The sequence below is a fragment of the Triturus cristatus genome, chromosome 9 (assembly GCF_964204655.1).
Source record: "Triturus cristatus chromosome 9, aTriCri1.1, whole genome shotgun sequence".
NCBI lineage: Eukaryota > Metazoa > Chordata > Amphibia > Caudata > Salamandridae > Triturus > Triturus cristatus.
This window is the reverse complement of record NC_140592.1, coordinates 109,968,126-109,982,920: the sequence shown is the minus strand read 5'-3', so window position 1 is coordinate 109,982,920 and position 14,795 is coordinate 109,968,126. Positions and strand designations below refer to the sequence as shown.

At 41.8% G+C, this 14,795-nt stretch overlaps 1 pseudogene; it reads right to left on the bottom strand.

Moving 5' to 3' along the window:
- Nucleotides 1-10,814: 10,814 nt before the first annotated feature.
- On the bottom strand, nt 10,815-11,978 carry LOC146797493 (zinc finger MYM-type protein 1-like; annotated as a pseudogene).
- Nucleotides 11,979-14,795: the final 2,817 nt, after the last annotated feature.

The following is a 14,795-nucleotide window of genomic DNA, read 5'->3' as shown; positions in this document are numbered from 1 at the left end:
GGGGAGTACTAGGCCACGATATCGCAGACAGAGAATAGGATAAGATGTTCACCTACCTCAAGAAGGTATCACGTAATTCGAGGCTGATTTATAAACAATTTAGTTACCTACATATGACATACCCTACACCACATAGACTGCAGGCCATATGTGGGGGAGAGCCCCTAAGAAGTAGGCCTGGGTCTGCTGATGGTGAACCACAACAAATTGGCAGACAGGGTGAAGAAAGTGGAGCCTGTGATCAAAGTAATTCGCCTTGCTCAACTGGATCGCAACCTTTGTCGAGTTCCAGGCGTAGACTTCTGTAACATGACATCGGGGTACCCCACACTACAGATTTTTTGGACTGCAGATTTGCTGTGGTGTCAGTCCATACTGGGACACACTTTTCCCTGCACTGGACAGATCTATCTTTTAAGAGGTTTTCCAAGACCCAAAAAATGCAAAGTGGGCTCTCTATTCGTAGACCAAGCTTTCGCTTTAGCTAGATGAAGAATAGCAACGCTATGGAAATCAGAGCGGGGACCAAGGCTGGAGGCCTGGGTGAGGGACATCGCATCATGGGCAGAGGCGGAAGGTCAGCCCCTTAGACGGGAAGATGCCCAGGGAGTTTGCAGGGGCCCACTGTCCGAGCTTTGGGCAGAAATTCTGTTGAGCTGTGGGCGTCCGGAGGGGGACACGGACTCAGAGCTGGGTGACCCCGAGGTTGAGGGTGAAGTCTGGGAGGCTATAGGGCCCACTGCAGATGGAGAGATAGATGTGAGTGGTCATGATGGGGAATGAGTGACCCAAGGGTAAGCCCTTCTCCAATCTGAGTGCTATGACTGGCTAACTCCTACTTAATAGCCGCGCACTGCAATAGCTGCTGTTCTTTACCCACCCCCTGGACGTTGACTGTCCAGCCATGATCACCACATGTCATGGATAGTTTGTTCATCATTAGTCTCTGGCAAGTCATGTTCCACACCCTCCTGCAGACCGGGCTGCACCTTCCCCTCCCCTCCAACCAGAGACATAGTTACTATACTGTTTTATTGGTAACCTAGTTTATTTCGTTATGATTCATACCGGTTTCCCATTTCCCTATTGGCCCACACTTAAAATCAAATGCGAACCTCAATGCAATACGATACTTAGAGCGAATCAGAAATCACACTCAGCTCCATTGGTCATGAGATAGGTGGAGGCTACGCACACGCTGGTTTCCCTAGGAACTGAGACCTATAGAAACAACGAATCAGTGCACTGAACCCATATTGGAGACTTTTGTAACGTCCCCAAGAAGTAATCTTGTTTTTGTAATGTCAGTATGAAATCACCTGTAAATCATAGTGGACAACAAAATGTTGATTTTTCTGTAAACAGCTAAGTTGTATATAACTGTTTAAATGCCAATAAACGTGTCTTTAGTAATTTACAATTTAGTGCTTTCATTGGAGTGGAAATAGTAAATCGAACCCCTCCAAAGTCCAGATGAGAATGCGCAAAATTCGAACTGAGCTGGAAGATGCAATGCAAGAATGCTTAAAGGTCACACTGGTCTCAGAAGCACAAGAAGAGATACAGAATGCACCCCAATATTGATTGATACGTGCGGTAAGAGAGTGTCTGGAATGAAAATTGGTCCAAAACTAAAAACATGAAAAGGGATATGAAGTTCAATGTATGGTGTGTGGAATGTGCTACTGTTTCACTATGATAAAAGCACAGTCAGGTTGAGTGAACCATGAATGGCGTGTGCAATGCTCTACTGAACACACTGCAGGAGATGCAGAGTCGCCCGGGGTGTACAATGCACGAGGTGTGGAATGTGCTACAGGGCACACTGCAGGACACCAGAGTCGTCTTGGATGTATAGTGCATGGTGTGTGGAATGTGCTACTGATAAAAGCACAGTCACACTGGGTGTACAATAAATGACGTGTACAATGCCCTACAGACTACATTACAGGAGAGGCAGAGTTTCCTAGGGTATACAATGTATAAAGTGTGGAATGTGTTACTTCGTGTACTGCAAGAAAGGCAGAGTAGCCTGGGGTGTACAAAGCATGAGGTGTGGAATGTGTTACTTGGTGCACTACAGGAAAGGCAGAGTCGTCCGGTGTGCACAATGCATGAGGTGTGGAATGTGCTACTGGGTACACTACAGGAAAAGGAGAGTCGCCCGGGTCGTACAATGCATGAGGTGTGGAATGTGCTACTGGATAAACTACAGAAAAGGCAGAGTCGCCCGAGATGTACAATGCATGAAGAGAGGAATGCTCCACTGGGTACACTACAGGAAAGGCAGAGTCTCCCGGGGTGTACAATGCATGGAGTGTGCAATGTGCTACTGGGTACACTACACGACAGACAGAGTCGCCCGGGGTGTACAATGCATGAGGTGTGGAATGTGTTACTTGGTGCACTGCAGGAAAGGCAGAGTCGTCCGGGGTGTACAATGCAACAAATGTGGAATGTGCTACTGGGTACACTACAGGAAAGTCAAACTCATCTAGGGGGTACAATGCATGGAGTGTGGAATGTGCTACAGGGTACACTACAAGAAAGGCAGAGTCGCCAGGGATGTACAATGCATTGAGGGTGGAATGTGCTACAGGGTACACTGCAGGAAACCAGAGTCGTCTTCGATGTATAGTGCATGGTGTGTGGAATGTGGTACTGATAAAAGCACAGTCACATTGGGTGTACAATGGATGATGTGTACAATGCCCTACAGACTACATTGCAGGAGAGGCAGAGTTTCCTAGGGTATACAATGTATAAAGTGTGGAATGTGTTACTTCGTGTACTGCAAGAAAGGCAGAGTCGCCTGGGGTGTACAATGCATGAGGTGTGGAATGTGTTACTTGGTGCACTACAGGAAAGGCAGAGTCATCCGGTGTGCACAATGCATGAGGTGTGGAATGTGCTACTGGGTACACTACAGGAAAGGGAGAGTCGCCCGGGTCGTACAATGCATGAGGTGTGGAATGTGCTACTGGATAAACTACAGAAAAGGCAGAGTCGCCCGAGATGTACAATGCATGAAGAGAGGAATGCTCCACTGGGTACACTACAGGAAAGGCAGAGTCTCCCGGGGTGTACAATGCATGGAGTGTGGAATGTGCTACTGGGTACACTACACGACAGACAGAGTCGCCCGGGGTGTTCAATGCATGAGGTGTGGAATGTGCTACAGGGCACACTGCAGGAAACCAGAATCGTCTTGGATGTATAGTGCATGGTGTGTGGAATGTGCTACTGATAAAAGCACAGTCACATTGGGTGTACAATGAATGACGTGTACAATGCCCTACAGACTACATTGCAGGAGAGGCAGAGTTTCCTAGGGTATACAATGTATAAAGTGTGGAATGTGTTACTTCGTGTACTGCAAGAAAGGCAGAGTCGCCTGGGGTGTACAATGCATGAGGTGTGGAATGTGTTACTTGGTGCACTACAGGAAAGGCAGAGTCATCCGGTGTGCACAATGCATGAGGTGTGGAATGTGTTACTTGGTGCACTACAGGAAAGGCAGAGTCATCCGGTGTGCACAATGCATGAGGTGTGGAATGTGTTACTTGGTGCACTACAGGAAAGGCAGAGTCATCCGGGGTGTACAATGCAAGAAGTGTGGAATGTGCTACTGGGTACACTACAGGAAAGTCAAACTCATCTAGGGGGTACAATGCATGGAGTGTGGAATGTGCTACAGGGAACACTACAAGAAAGGCAGAATCGCCTGGGATGTACAATGCATTGAGGGTGGAATGTGCTACAGGGTACACTGCAGGAAAGCCAGAGTCGCCTGCGCTGCACAATTCACGAGCAAACTGCAGAGGAATACAAGGCATGAAATGGGGCACGCAGTACACTGCATGGAATGTTCTACTGAGTACATTGCAGGAAAATTCACTTGGGGCATATGATTAGAATTCCGAGTTTTGTGGCATTATGTTTACACATTTCCATCTGTATTTATCCATGTTTCATTTTCTCTCATCTTAAATATATTTTTCCTTATTTATTTCTTGGTTAGAAGATAAATGCAGTTGCAGATAGTGTTTTTCCACCTTTATTTATCAGTCACACTTTGATTTTTTTTTACATTTCTATCTGCATTTATCCGTGTTTAATGTTGTCTCCTCTTATTCACAATTAACAAGCATTTACTCTTTGGTTGGGTAAAAAAAAAATACATTTACAGCTTGTGTACTCCCACCTATATTTAACTGATATGCACCCACTCATACTTTGAGGTGTGTAGGATTTTAGTGTGCTAAGTGTAGCCATATAAAGTAAAGCAGTACAAAAAAGACCAGTACTTGGGCACATCTGCCACTGCTTCATTTGGGAAATTACGTATGTTTTAGGCCTCGCCTATAGGGCGCATGCGCTCCATGCGTTCTCTCTGAAGAGAGACATTGTATACAAGGGGCTTGCAGCCTGACAATTGATAATATTGTGACAATGACAATGGATGGAATGATAAGGGGTGCAGAATTGGAGAAATAGCCAATTCAATTATTCCCATTTTTATTGTATTTGTTGCACTAGGATAGGAGTACAGTGCATGTGACGTGGAGCCAGCTGGCTGTTACTGTACAAAGCATGAAGTATGGAAGGGTAGTGTGTGTACGAAGTATGGTGAGGCTAAAAGCTAAATTGAACCTATGACCCGATGCAAGAATGTCTTATCTGCTCAATTACTTTAGGAAAACACAAAACAGGAAGTGTGGACTGGAGGGTGAACCGGAAGGTCACCTTGGGTTGCTCCATAATTTGTGTTGATACAGGCAACAGCTCACTCAGCCAGGCGTTTTACCTAAAATGGACCCCTAGTGTTGGGCTTTTTGTTTTGACATTTTATAATGATGATTTATCTGTTAAGGCAAATAGGAATTTCTCAGCTCCTTTTTCTGTTATTGACTCACTAAGTTATAGTCATTTATGCACAGGAGGAATTGTAACTTGTTAGTTGTGCTGGCGAATTTTTTATGCTAACTTGGGGGTTAGTTCAGATTTAAATGAATTTTATCTCCCTGACTTATTTTGTTATTTTACCGCCCAGGGCCAAGATAATAGGGGTGCTATGTTACTTCCAGTGCTTGCCAGCTCCAATTTGTGTAACGCCTTCGATGTCTTAGGATCTGATACTGCTATGGCAGTTACTTTCACTGGTAGAGGCCAGTGTTCCACTATGTTTTCATTTCCAATAGCTTGTCCTCCAGAATTGTTGACGGTGGTGTTATCCCTAATACTTTCAGCGGCCATAATGCTCGTCTGCTCTCTTTACCCATGGGTGCTATGAAGAGTAAATGGCATACTCTGGTGGGTAATTCTTTGATAACTTGAGCACATTGGTATGGAGGCATGCAGCTATCTCTTCAGTATTTGCCAACTTTGTAGCAGGTCTCTTGAGTAACATCCTAAACTCCCTATCTCCGGATGTTGATAAATATTCAATAGTAGACTCTTTTGTGACTCTGGGATGTGCCATAAAATCAATCCTTAAGAAAAATGCTCAAGGTACATGACCTTAGCATGGCCTCCTTATTTGATAAAGCCTATAGGTCGCCTTGTAGGTAGTTGCACTCGCCCTCAAAATAATTCCAAAGAATAGGATGGAAATCGCTACTTGCAGAGGGAATACAAATGGGCCTTAAATAAAATAAATGAAATTAAAAAAATAATAAAACCACTTACCTTGAGCTCGCTGCATGCAGCGAGCGCAAGGTAAGTTTAAAAAAAAAAAATTATTTTACTTTTCCCGTTGTATGTCGACTTACCCGACCCACACCCCGTCCTGCCCCCGACTCACTCACCACTCTTACCTGTGCCGGCCGCCAATGTGCAGAATCTTTTAGCCGCCAGCGTGGGGTATGGCAAGGGTGTGTTTTAGCGCTGATTCTTTTCCTCCTGTACATTAATAAGCTGGAGTCAGTTTGTCTTGGGGCAGATGTTCCCTGAGTCAAAAAAAAATTGATACCGGCGCTCCTCCACTCAGATGACACCGGTTTAATAGCCAGAAATCCTAATGGTCTTAAGGCTCTTATTGATGGCTTTGTTTGTTTCATGGAGAGCCTACATTTGAAAACGAACAGATCGAAAACCTATGTGATGGTCAGTGGTCCCAAGTCTGCAAAGACTCGCCCAATCTATATTAGGGATGTACGTATTGAAAGAGCCCATTCTTTTACCTATCTTGGTATTACTTTTGATGAGAATCTTAGCTGGACTTCTTGCATGGCAAACAGGTGCACCAGCTTTTTTTTTCTTTTTTTAAGAAACTTTATTTAATCATAACAAATCAATAACAAGCATTAAGGCCTAGAGAGTAACAATGTAAGAATATCATGTAAGCAAAATAGATTAGGCAGTAAAACAGAGAAGAAAGCTATTTATATTTTTTGGGGAATTTAAGGAAGAGGAAAAAAAGGGAAAGGGAGAAGACGGGGTATAAAATATCTATATAATCAAAAAGCATTGAAATATATGTCAAAACCATGCTCATAAGAAACATAAAATGTAAAGAACAAATAACTGTTGAATATAAATATTACCAAATGGTAAAAGAAGAGGAAAGATAATAATACAAAGAGGGAGGGATTCAAGGGGGTTGGAAAGTTTCAGAACGATGATGAGAAACATTATTGATTGATACTATATTTAAATAATTAGTTAATGGCAACCAAAAAACATCTCTATTTACATGTAAATTACATTGGGAAGCAAAAGCTACATCTAATCTATGGTATTGACATACAGTATTCCACCATGACTTATTTGAAAGTGTAATCAAACATTTCCAATTCATTGTAATTTGTTGACATAAGATCAAACAACCCTCTTTCAGAGGAAGGTAAAGGAATGGATCCTGAGAGACTTCCCATAAAGAGAAAAACATTGGATAATGGTGTGTGGATCTGAAAACGTTTAGATAAACAATCCCAGATTGGTGACCAAAAAGAATGAAAAGGAGGACAAGAAAAAATGAGATGGGAGAGATCTGCTGACGGAAAATCACAGGACCAGCATTTCTTATTGTCTGTGTGTGTGAAAGTAGCCATGGAAACAGAAGTGAAATATAATCTATGGTATAGAAAAAACTTAGATTGTGTAGTGGAAGCGGATCTTGAAGTCCTCAGCGACCGAGCCCAAATCCTATTCCAAATATCAGTGCTCCACTGGAAACCTAAGTCTGATTCCCAAGCAAGTTCCAATTTAGTCTTATCTCGTTCTGGGTTTGTGGTGTAAAAGAATTTGTAAATTATGGAAGCTTTTGGGATTAATGTTGAGATTTTAAGAAGTGAATCTTGAGTGATGAGAACGTCATCAGAAGGGAGAGAATAAAAGATGTTTAAAAGTAATTCCTTGCGTATAGAAAATTTATGTAAAAAAGATTGAGGGCAATTAAATGTGGACTGAAAGTCAGGAAAAGAACAAGGAGAAGTACCATCAAACAAAAGAAATTCCCTTTGCTCTCCATGACGCCCAATATATAGGTCTATTATTGATGGTTATAAGATGATTATGCCACAGAGGAGAATGGAGGAAGGTATTTCTGGATATTAATTTTGGTTGAAAATGAGATTTTAATAAAGAGCAAGTGTGTTTAAATAGTGGAGGTGATGTGAGGGTGTTTTTGGCAGTAAAAGAAAGAACTTCCTTGGTCGAGAAAGGAAAAAATATAGAACGCTCAATAGTGACCCAAAGAGGTGTAAAGGGAGAGGATGCTGTAAAAAACCAATGAGAAGCTTGTTTTAAGCTAAATGCTTTATGATATAATCGAAAATCCGGAAAGTTCACTCCGCCTGTAAGTCTCGGTTTTCTGAGATGAAGTAAAGAGATTCTAGATTCTTTGTTTTTCCATAAAAATAGAGAGATAAGAGAGTCTATTATTTTTTTTAAAGTACCAGTGATATGAATAGGAATCATTGAAAAATAATATAATAAAATGGGAGTAATCATCATCTTAATGGAGTCAAGACGGTCCCACCAGGAGAGGAAAAGAGGGTTCCAGGATGAGAAGAATTTGGATATGCGATCCAGTGCTACATTCATGTTCAATTTAACTGAGTCAGTGATAGAATTGGAAAACCAAATAGCAAGATATTTGATTTTGGAACTATTCCAATGAAAACCGATAGAATCGAATTGCTGTTTAAGGCAAAATTTTGGTAAAACTGTTTTATCAGAGTTGATTTTATAGCCTGATACCGCTGAGAATTCGGAGATTTCTTGTACTAACGAAGGAATAGAAGAGTCTGGATTGGAAATAAAAAGCAAAATATCATCAGCATATGCAGATAATTACAGGTGGTGATCTCCAAATGGAAAACCAGAGATAGAGGGATTTTGACATATGCGGGAAAGAAAAGGTTCAAGAGAAAGAACAAACAAAAGGGGGGACAATGGGCAACCTTGCCTAACACCTCTATGGAGCGAAAAGCGCTGCGAAATTTGACCGTTAACGATAGTCGAAGCAGAGGGAGTAGAGTCAAGGAGAGAGATAAGAGAAATAAATTTAGTAACAAAACCATGCCATGAAAGAGATTTAAACAAAAAGGACCAATCTACCCTATCGAAAGCTTTTTCTGCATCGATCGAGATCGCCGCAAGCGGAAAAGATAGGGAAGGGGCTTTATTGAGACCATTGAAAAAAAGACGAGAGTTGTCAGAGGTTAGTCTACCTTTAACAAATCCACATTGTTCAGGGCCTATTAAATGAGGGAGGAAGGATTCAAGGGGTAATGCTAAGAGTTTAGCAAAAATGTTATAATCAACATTTATCAAAGAGATGGGGCGGTAGTTTTTGCAGAATTTGGGATCTTTGCCATCCTTATGAATAAGACAAATAGATGCTTCTAAAAAAGTACCACTTGCTGCACCAATAGAAGAAAAATGTTGGAAAAGGTTAAAATGTTTTGGTAATAATAGCCTGGAAAAATGAAGATAAAATTCTACAGAGAAACCATCAAGGCCAGAAGAATTATTCTTCTTTAAAGAATTTAAGGAGGAGGAGATTTCCTGTAATGAAAGATCTATGTCAAGAGAGGTGAAGTCAAGATCAGAAGAAGAAGGAGAAGGGATATTACTAGGATAATCATTGACAAGTGTATCAGTTGGGGGCGACTCAGGAGTGTACAGGGCAGTATAACATTTTGTAAATTCAGCTGATATATCTGCATCTTTGAAAAGATTTATACCATCAGTAGATTGAATAGATTCAGTGGCGTCACTAGGGTTGGTGTCACCCGGTGCGGGTAACTCATGGTGTCACCCCCTCACGACTTACCGCATGGACCTCCTCCGCTCCGAGTCCGCCAGTGGACACAGTTGGCAAATAACGGGACCATACAAAATCCTTAGTAACGTTTGTAAATGTAGGTCCTATATTTACAAAGGCCATAGAAGAAAAATTGAATTCAACAAGGTCGGAGGTAAAATACTGTAATAAGTTAAGAACTAAGAACTACATAGAAAATATGTTACTTTTTCAACATTAAACTTTACATTTTACTGTTACAGGAGATAAGGTTGTAACCGTTCTGTATTGGGTTTGCACAATCAGCAACTGCCAGAATAGCATGCAACAGTACAAATTACAATGTCACATTAAATCTCGACTAATCAGAACTTTCCTTTCCTGGCCTTTAAAGCTGCAAACTTGTTAATTTAATTACTTCATCAAAATCAACATCTTTCGCCAAATCACTTTCAATTGATAATATTGCAAGATCAGAAAGCCTTGACTGTCCCATGGTAGATCGCAAATAGTTCTTTATAAACTTTAGCTTTGAAAAACTCCTCTCACATGAAGCTACAGACACACAGATTGTAAGAAATAATTGTAGGCTCAATGAGAGATATGGGAGAGATTCTAGGAAGTCCCATTCAACTGTGAATTTTAAAATGTCAAATACTGACCAGTCTTTGGCTTCTTCGACTTCAATCTCTGCTGCCTTCAGGTGCCTTCTCAGCCTTGGTATTTCTAATAAAAGCTCTCCCTCGGATAACTCATCATAGAAATTGGACAATTTTGGAATGGACACCAGTAACTGTTCTTCAGTGGCAGATATCAAACTCTTGGCTTGAACAGCCTCAAACATGGCTGCTACTTCCTTGATGGCTCTTGATCTGATCTGGAGTTCAGAATGGAAACGATCAATACACTCAAGCATCGCCCTCTTGTTTTCTTCTTGCAGAGTTAGTCCAGCATCTCTTGTCTTCTCACCCGTCATCCACTTCTTGAACCTGGGTCTGCTCTCTACTGAAATTCCATATTGGTCTGATTTTAAAAGCGCCTGTTCAATTGCCTGCTCCACTAGATGATTGCGCTGCTCGTCGTACAGAAATAGTGTTAGTGTCTCTAGCTTTGTCACCACCTTGTCAAGAGTTTAGCCCTTAGTCTGAAGGTACAGCTGTGTAAGATTAACTTCTTCAAGTACATCACACCAAAAGTAGAGGTAGCACAGAAACGTGAAATTGCAGACAGCAGGCAAAAGACCACGGGCTGTACCTCATGTGTCTAAATTTTCATCTGGATCACATAGAGCTTTAATTGCCGCCACACATTCATCAAATTTTTCTTTCACTGCCTTTACTGCAGCATGCTGAGCACTCCAGCGTGTTGTTGATAGTCTTTTCACTGAGACTCCAGTGTGCTCCATTAAAACATACCATCGGTGAGTAGAAGCAGCAAAGAAGGAAAACATTGTCTCAAGAGTTCCAAAAAAAGTCACACATGAAGCATTTTCAGCAAAAGAGTGTTGGCCGCACAGGTTAAGCGAATGATCCACACATCCATTAAAAATAGCTTTCCTGTTCTTTCATTTCAAAATGGCTTGTACACCACCATGCATTCCAGCCATAGTGGCAGCATTATCGTAACCTTGAGCGCGGCACATCATAAAGTCGAGTGCATCACGTTCCAGATTTTGAAGAATATCAGAAATGAGGTCAACAGCTTTTTTCCCCTTTAAAGGGAGAAATCCCAGAAACACTTCTTTAACTTCTACTTTCCTATTTTGGATTTTCACATATCTGATCACTTCGGACATTTGGTCAGTGTGTGATGTGTCAGGTGTGCTATCGAACATGATCCCAAAGTACCTGGCAGATTTTATATCTAAACAAGCTTCTCCTTCACATGATTTGCTAGGACATGTATAAACTCATTCTGAGTTTTTGGTGCAAGATAAGATACTGATGCTTTGAGTTTACATGTGCTTCGCTTTAATCTCATTAGGTGTTCTTTCAGCACTGGGTCATATTTAGAAAGCATCTTAACCATTTCAAGAAAGTTTCCTTTATTCAAGGAAGATTCATCTTCCTTGTGCGCCCCGGAATGCCAGACTCTGCTTGGCAAGAAATAATGTGATATCGAGCAACCTGTGCAAGATGTCTCTCCACTTTTTCTTCTCTATGTCCATCAAAGCAACACTTTCGGCGTCAATTGTTTTGTGCAGTCTAAATCCTGCTGCCAATATTTTCCATTTTTCAAGGCAATGTAAGTGCTCTTTGGATGTTTCATGATTTTGCACTTTCGGGCTCTGTTTCCACCACTTCTGAAACCCAGTCACAAATTTGGATGTCGTGTCTGTAGCATGATTAGCGGCAAAGAGTCGGCAGCAAAAACAATATAATTTCTCACTGACGAGTGAGTAAACCATCCATGACCGCAAGACTTTCTCACCATTTGGCATCACCTTGTAAAACCACTCTTTTGATAGCTGGCGAACATCTCCTTTTGCTTTTGGATCTTGCCTTGTGGCAATTCCGAAAGGGCCATCTTTGTTCTGGAAAGAAGCACTTCCTCTTTTGATGATTACAACCCGCAAATGATCTGGAACAGGTATTTTCCAAAAAGAAGCATCATCTAAAATATTCAAATTTTCCCCCTTAACCTCAGTCCTCATCTCATTTACAGTATCCTGGTTAGAGTCACTTTCAGAACTCTCTTCTGCTTCAAATTCATCCATTTGAATTTCCATTTCCTTTCCTTGTTTTTCTGCTTCATTTTCTTCTATTTCAACTCCTTCCTCTTATGCATACCAGCATCAGGATCAGCGTTATCAATTGGTGGCCGAGGAACTGTGTCTTTTGATGAACTCTTACCCTGGCCATCATCTGGTCTCTTGACATATTGAAGCATGGATCCACGTAGTGTTGAGAGTGATTCATTTTTTACCTTTTTTGCTTTTCTTTGCTGGCATCCACTTGGCCTCTTTGATGTATGTTTTCCATGTGGCATGATTGATATAATATATCCTTGAACTATTATTATCCAAAAAAATGCGACTTTAAAAACACCAACAACAGCAAAGCGTGTTTTTAAGCACGTGTAGTGGGCGTGGGCTGATGAAACAGCGGGTCCAGTCAAATGTAGGATGTCAGTGTCACCTCTAGTACAAGTGGTTTGTTACTGTACAAATAATTTGGGAGGTTTTCATCTTGGTCGTTTTGTCAGTCGCCCTGTGCCGCTGTTCATGTTTTTTGTTTTCATACTTGCCGCCTATTTTATCGATGGTAATAAGCCTGTAAAAGACAGAAGCCGGGATTGACTATCACTCGCTGGGCAAACATGCTCATTATTGCATTTTCTTAATAAGCATGATTAACGCACATGTTAAATTATACAGTACAACGGTTTAATAATAAAGACAGGCACTGCAAATGAAAATATAGAATTCAGCAGAATGATTATTTCTGCTTTACTAACCACAGTTGGGAATCATGGCATTATTGCAAGCCTCTTGTAAAGTGGCCCTGCTGCATACCCTGTAGATTTTAGCAAAAATAAAATTCTGTCTTAAGGTGAAGCAAATCAAAAGTTAATAAAAACGTGTGAGAAGTGCTCCAGTGCTGTTTAAGGCCCTCCGTAGAGGTGGACTGGTGATCATTCAGTCATACCCTATTATGACACATCACGTAATAACGCACTGTTCGACATAAAAAAATTACAGAGAATGCCCTTTGCACAGGAACAACGCGAATGACAGAGCAAGCGGCTGTTTGAGGTGCTTGTGTTTTTTTAAAACTTTTTTTTTGCGCAAAATGCATCTCACATTCGAAGCGGACACAAGTGTGAATTTCTTGCTAAAGTACAATGGGGTCATCACATCTTCATAGCCCCTTCTTACATTTATTCTTTAATTTCTTTTATGGTGCTACTCATCCCAAGTGGGGTGTCAGACCACATTACTTGACACACACATGTATGATGCTGAGACAATGATTTATACATGTGTAAATCAATGTATAGGAAATGTTGCATAAGACAATAAGAGATACGAGGTGTTGTAGTCACATGTAGTCCGTACTGGTAGACTTTGTATGCTATGAATGCTGAGTGTGGAAAAAGACAAAATTCAGGTTTCATAACGTGACAAAGTGGTTGGGGTTGTGTATACTAATAAGACTGTATCACTACCCAAAGGAACAGTATTTAGTACCTTAGAATGAGAAAAGATTGAGGGGAAAAATAACTTTCTGAACTCACGCCTTGCAGTTTGCGTGCAGTGGTTCATACCTCACTGTGTTCTATTCCAAGGATTGTAACTTAGTAACTGCTAGTTACCAAATGTTTCTCTATGACAAAACCCACTAACCTATCTAGAAATAAATCCAAATCTGTGGTAGGCATGTTACACTTTGTGCTTTGCGGAAGGCACCTTAACTGACTATGCTACTTTATGGTGAGTGAAAACTGTCACAAGGCTCGGTAATCTCCCAGCTCCACACATCTCTCAGCTGGGTCGTTGGCATCCCTGAACTGCCTGCATGCCGCATTACGGGTCGTTGGCTGTGTTCCGTTTTTTAGCAGGACTAAGACTGATTTGTATAAGATGATTTTCTGGCTAGGATGGTACAGTGAATGAAAAATTATGGACTGGAACGTGACCCTGGGCGATTCCTTCCATCACTTTGTTGTTTTTGTTGATGTGAGCGCGCTAGTCTTCTTCGCATCAGGGTATAGCTAAGTTGTCTCTGAAACGTTAATGATTTTTCCATTGCAGTATTTGTCCAGTGATAGATTTTGCTTCACATGGTGCCTGGCAAACTTTGTCAATCATTGCGTCACACTGCTCTTTCGATCTTCACAATACTTGATTTTGCCAATGATTTCCTCAACAATTCTAGCAAAATATTAGCAAAGAGCTTAAAGGAGGCTCATCTTGGTAGCCAACGTAAAGTTTAAGAGCACCCCATGCCAATTTCCACAACATAGACGTCACAGTCAATAGAATGAGGCTGATGAGTGAGTCGCGATTAAAACATTCCGAGCCATTCCAGAAGTCTTTTTGCGTCATAGGCACATATCAGCAGGCATCTGTAACAGCTTTTCAAGCAATGTTGCAAAAGCTGTGACTTTCATGACATTTGGCGTCCCTGCAGTGCCCACTTGCAGCATTGTGGGTTGTTGGCATCCCTGCACTGCCTGCATGCAGCATTGTGGGTCGTTGGCGTCCCTGCTGTGCCTGCATGCAGCATTGTGGGTCGTTGGCATCCCTGCGGTGCCTGCTTGCAGCATTGTCAGTCGTTGGCTTTCCTGCAGTGCCGTTTCTTGGGAGCAGTGTGGTGCACTGTATGCTAGCTGAGAGTTCACGTGGGTTTGTCGGGATGCTGTGGTTCCCTCGACTGTGTCGCACAGGCCCCTTGGTAGGAGGGTGGTCTGCATTTGTCGGGTGTCATATGTTGGGCTGTTTGTGTCTGGGATCTCCTCAGGTTCACTGTGAGGGCTCCTCATCACATGGAGGCCTGTCCTATTGGCTTTGCCAATGCTGTGGGGATTGGGGGCAATGCGCTTG